The sequence below is a fragment of the Paramormyrops kingsleyae genome, chromosome 4 (assembly GCF_048594095.1).
Source record: "Paramormyrops kingsleyae isolate MSU_618 chromosome 4, PKINGS_0.4, whole genome shotgun sequence".
In the NCBI taxonomy this organism is placed as follows: domain Eukaryota; kingdom Metazoa; phylum Chordata; class Actinopteri; order Osteoglossiformes; family Mormyridae; genus Paramormyrops; species Paramormyrops kingsleyae.
Genome location: NC_132800.1, coordinates 21,916,027 through 21,921,875, shown reverse-complemented (window position 1 = coordinate 21,921,875; position 5,849 = coordinate 21,916,027). Strand labels below are relative to the sequence as shown.

Genomic DNA, 5,849 nt, shown 5'->3' with positions numbered 1-5,849 from the left:
AAGTTTTATTTTTATAAGAGTTAACCTGACAGAATGCGGCCAATAGCCTTACAGCTACACCCAAGTTTTGGTGTAGGCAGCCCGATGAAGCCCCTGGGAAATCAGAATGAATCTGTTTCTTGTCTCTGGCAACAGACAACCCAAAATTTAACAAAGGCCCAGTCAGCAAATTGGATTGACTTTGCAAGACTCGGGATTAGGGAAGGTCACTTAAGGCCAGAAGAACCAGGACATGCATATGTGTGTACGCCCCCGTGGGAGAAGTCCTGGGACAGAGTTGTCTTTTGTATATATCCTATGATCATTCTTCAGATAATGACCCCAAACATTATCGAGTAAGGACAAAGTAAAAACAGATGCCAAACAGACATACTTAATCTTTTCACTTATGTTACTCTGACTGTTTTAGGTGCACGTGAGATTAACATGTTCAGATTTTAACTTGTATGACTTATGTAACGGAGAAAATGAGCAGTAATGCTGCTGGTCTCATAGTCCTTGCAATATAGATCTGAAAACTCCTGTCAAACACCAAAGGTAGAAATGAAAAGTAGGTAATGAACCATGCGTTCATCCATCCATCCATGCCCACTTTGGGCCTTTCAGATCTGTCCTCCTAATCATCCCCCTATATCTAACTGGTGAATTCTCTCCTGCATGACTTCTCTTTAGTTCTGTAAAGTACTTTGGGGATTCTGAAAAGATCTGTAGGTGACACTTTACTTGAGGGGACATGAAAAATGTAGTAGCACACACTTACTTAGTGCATCAATTAACCAGTAAGTAAGTGTTAGTTACATACTGATCCTGTGCTTGTTCATCATTAATAAATCATGACAGTTTATGTATTCCATTCAGGCATTATATTAGTTAACAGTTAACTAATTAGTTAATAATGGTAAGATTTCACTTGCCAATTACATAACATTTACTACTCAAGAACAAATCTTGAACTAATATAGGTTTTCCCATGAAATACATGATTGATTAATGATGAATGAACATGGGATCAGTACTTAACTAACACTTAGTTACTGGTTAATGAATGCATTAAGTAAGTGTGTACTGCTACATTATTCATGTCCCATCCAGTAAAGTGTTACCAATCTGTATAAATGTAACATTCATTCTTCTTGAGAGGTTCGAGTCCGACAAGTGAGGCTGGCACACTCAGCCCAGAATCCTAACTGCGAACTTGTGTAAACATTCCAGTACACAGTCCCAGACTCCTGCACAGTATTAATAACACTTTGCAATACGGCACTGTCACATTTAGCTTTTCCTGTATCTTTCCTTCATATGAACCTGACAGGGGCACATAAATGCAGATGGGGCAGCTGTTGACTTTTTGGTGACGGGGAAACTGAATGGCACTTACCCCTGCCAACCTGCAGACACCCAATCAGCTGGCTCCGCCAACCTGCAGACACCCAATCAGCTGGCTCCGCCAACCCGCCATTACCTCATCAGCCTTGTCTGTGAAGTCGCCTTTGAAGTCCCCAAAAGCATTGTAAAGGTGAGCACTGATTTTTTCTGCAGTCAAGTAAGTCATTTATTGTTTGATGAGACTTCTCTCCGCCAGAAACGCCTTTGTAGTAAAGGATTTAGAGAACACACTGAATATCAGTACTGTTACAAAGATACAGTGTATATTATATAGCCCTAGGAGAGAAATACAACAAATTTAATGCAGATACATAAATATAATGAATATTATACAGCATAGTTACAGAGGTACATAGATTCACTGTGTGCAATTTACAGTCTGTTGCGGGGAATGTTTACAGTTTCAGTACAGTGTCACTGACTCAGAAGACGTACCGTATAGTTAGAGATCCCAGAAATGTGATTCATCTATCGCCTTCCTCCGGGCTCAGCGTTCTAGCGCACAAAATACACATTTATAAAGACACGCACCTCCAAACACATGCCAGATGACAGCGTAAGAGGGCTGAGATTGAAGTAATAGTGTGTGAACGACTGTTTTATGGTGCTTCAGATGGGTAAAGGGTGGCTTTATGTAAAGAATCTGATGATTTTATAGTTTTATTCATTTTACAACTGGATCGTTTTTGACTAGGCGAGTTAAGATGCAATTCATTACATGTCTGCTTCAGAGTTCAGCAGCAGAATGTATCCTGGCTTTGAAATAGGGACCAGCCCTGTCCATTACTGTCACACCAACGGCGCACAAATCCTCTAAAAAGATTTTTAACTTTTTGAAAACAGTAATATTTACACATTAATTTTATTGGTAGTACCATGGAAATCGGGCACCCATCTGTCTTTAAGTCTTTTTGCACATTTTTTAATCTCCAGTTGGATCTTCCTTGGGATGCAGTAGAATGTAAGGGTAGCCTGAAAGGGAAAAGAGAATAAGCCAAAATCTGCCATTTATTTTGGTGGTTTCGTGTGGAAGGTTATCAGCAAAGAAAGTTCGGATGATACTGTTAATGATCAGCTTTCATACACAAATCAGGCCTGATTTGGGACAGCTTTGCCCAAATATCACTCTAACACCAACTCTGCTATCAGACTGAAGTTCTTAGCACACAGGATTTAGATGGACATTCATAGATAGATAAAAAAAATAAATAAATCTTGAAAACAAAATGTGTTGATGCCTATCAGTCTGGAACTGGGACAAAGCATTTCTAAGGCTCTGAGGCTCCAGTGAACCAATCAGAGAAAAATAAGGGACAGCGAGTCTTCCCAGGGGTGTATGTCCTGGCGAAATCTATCGAAGAGCAAGGAAAAGCCTTATAGGAGGTCACAAAGAATCATCCGCAGCGTGAATAGACACCAGAGAGGTACGACAACATCCAGTAGTTAATGGGCTTCTTACCTCAGCGTCTGCACCTCCACCAAAAAGACATAAATCCATCAATCATCATCATCATCATCATCATCATCATCATCATCATCATCCTGGATGGGATGCTATTCCATCACAGGGCAGACATACTCATACCCATCATACCTGATGGGTAATTTAGGGTAGTATTTCTCCCAAACCAGTCCGCAGGGCACACTGGACGGATCTGGACTGGCTTGGGAAACACTGGTATACAGACATCAATTAGTCTAACAGCATGTGTTGAAATGGATGAAACCTATATAGCAGGGGTGGGGAATCTGATCCATGGAGAGCCGGTGCAGGTCTTTGGGATGGCCTCTCAAACAGCCAATAATAACTCCAGTCCTGGGGACGCACTGTGATTGGCTGATGGAGAGGCCGTCCCAAAAACCCGCGCCGGCTCTCCAAGGATCAGGGTCCCCACTCCTGCTGTATAACATGAGGAGAACTTCGAAACGTCACAAGGGTGGGATTCAACCCTTCAACTCTGGAGGTTGAATAATCCAAAAGGACTCATTCCTTAAGGCACGACGACCACCTTGGAGAAAAGAGGGTGCGATCACCATAGGAAAGAGAGGGCGGTGACTGTCGATTAGTCCACCTCTTCCTTGTTCTCAAGGCTAACAGACCTGATTCCATTTTAGATGCCATTGGCTAAATTCACTGCCGGGATTTGGGTGGTTAATTTTATTGTCCTCTGACGCAGTGAACCAAAATTCTTCCAAGCAACCACAAGGGGCTGATCATCACAGGGCGCGTTTGGCTTATGTTTAAGATACTGTAGCCAGTAACTATTACGTTTAAATGAGTGATTATTGTTTTGCACACATGCATCGAGGGGTTCCCTCACTTTTGTTATTAAATAAAAGGCTATGTAAATATGTAAAGAAAGAAAAAAAACAAGGTAGGGCGCGGACATGTGTTCAGGTTTCCGCCACCGTAACATCAAAATATTTCTGCCACGGTCCATTAGTGGCCCAGAAACACAAACACGTTTTCAAAGAAGGTTTTAAGCCTGGCTTTCATCCTACATCGACTCCCTGCCGTAATTTACAATCAATAATGCATCACCTTCTCAGGCGGCTTCCATGCTGATTACTCTGAAATGCTTGGAGATGACTGGCTCATCTACACTTCAGAGCTGTCTCACGGACAAACACATGGAGGCACGTTATATTTTCAGTTTAATCTATTTGTTTCGTTGTCTTTCCTCCAGGTTATGAAGCCAGATATCTCAGTCGGGTTAAGTGCCTGACTCAAAGGTTCTTCAAATGCTGGGATAGCCCAAGACCGCCATGTAAATGTCATAAACCTGTCATTAATATGCCCAACCTCTAGGGGGTGCTCTCATTTTGATTTCATTTTAAAATGAACATGTTAGCATGAGCTGTCCTGCATTTATTGCTAAAACACTTCTTCTCTTTGCCTCCCCGCTCAGAGCCATCTGATCCCCACCACAGGGTGCCACCAGCATCCTGACCAACGATCACAAGAACAGATCCACGTCTGAGAATGTTCCGGCACATTCCAGAAAATGTCCCCTCAGCGTCCTGGCCCGGGCTGCCAAACCACCTGACCACAATCCCCTACCTTCAGTCTTTGAGGAGCAGTTGTATCTGCTGCATTTTTGAACCGTGACTCGTCCATTTATTATAGTTATTTTCCAGGACTGTTTTCACTCCTGAAGGGAAAATGCAATCTGCTCAGTTTTCTCCATATTGACAAATAGGTTTTGATTCCTGCTGGGAAACCTACTATAAAGCAACAACTGCGATACGTGAAATAAAATTTGAATATTCTGATTGAAGTATTACATTGCCGCAATTTCACAAGCCTTTACAAGATGACTGAGGCAACTATTCATTTCCAGTTATGGCTTTTCAACAGTCCTAATTTGAAAATGTTTTTTCTTTAGCTATTGCTCTGAGCGTCTTTCTGCTTTGATATCTTCCTCTATTTGGGCCATTTAAGGGAACGCAGTGGCAGCCTTTTACCTCGAATGTAGCAAACAAGGGCCGGAATTTCAGTATTTGCCCGCATCCTCCGACACAGGGAAAGACCTCACAGAGCGTCAGGAAAGGACCGCGTCAGTTCCGTAACAGCATCTTCGTTAATTAGGATAACGAAGGTCAACAGCGATAAGGCAGGGTCACGGAGAGGGACAGAGAGCGAGAGACAGAGAGGATTTTACGATAATAACGTCTCTGTGATGTTCTCCTCAGGTCTAGCCATGCTGTCCACAAAAAGAAATCATTACATCAGAAGCAGTATAGACCAACTGGAATAACTGGGGTCACGGGTGGGATTTTTAAATGCTTTCTCTGTTAAAAAGGACTGGAGATAGATCCATCTGAATGATACGTATGTATGAAAACACAACATACAATTTTAATAATGTGATTGACCAGCTGAATGATGCCTTACATTAAATTGCTAAAAAAGGATTCTAACTGAACTAGGTGGGGCCGTAAAGGATCAGGTTTTTTTTGGGGGGGGGGGGGTTGCATGGCTGACACACTTTTTGACAAGCTGAGGCCTTCAGTAAATCAAAGCACTGCTGCTGTGCTCCTTAATGAGGAACCAGCGGGGTGACCGGAGCCCAGCTGGGGGTGTCCCTGTGATCTCAAAGAGGGGCCGCGGGAAGCTGCTTGTGGCCGAAGCCCAGCAGCCAGCGCCGCGCCCCCCCCCCCCCCCAAAAAAAAAAAAAAAAACCTGGGACACCGGTTCCTTATTATTGCCATTGCGGATGAGATAAGGAGCCTGATGATCCAGTCGCCGAAGGACTTGGAGTCTCTCCTCAGATGTTTCTCATATCAATCAATGCCGGCTCCTGTCTTCTTGGGCCCTGAATTCCTCGTGCTTCTGTTTGAACTCGTCGCTGGAAAAGCTCAGAACGACCCGCAAGGAGAATCCCCCGGGGACCGCAGATGGTAATTAGGCAATAAATTAGCTCGTCAGCTAGCTCTACGGCAGCTAAACGCCGTGCTTTATG

The 5,849-nt window shown here is 43.2% G+C and overlaps 1 long non-coding RNA gene across 1 annotated transcript; it reads left to right on the top strand.

Moving 5' to 3' along the window:
- Positions 1-1,120: 1,120 nt before the first annotated feature.
- LOC111840195 (uncharacterized) lies at positions 1,121-4,704 on the top strand. The gene is made up of 3 exons (XR_002837333.1): positions 1,121-1,516; positions 4,074-4,154; positions 4,296-4,704. It is a non-coding gene; the product is annotated as an uncharacterized lncRNA (long non-coding RNA).
- The last annotated feature ends 1,145 nt before the right edge of the window (positions 4,705-5,849 follow it).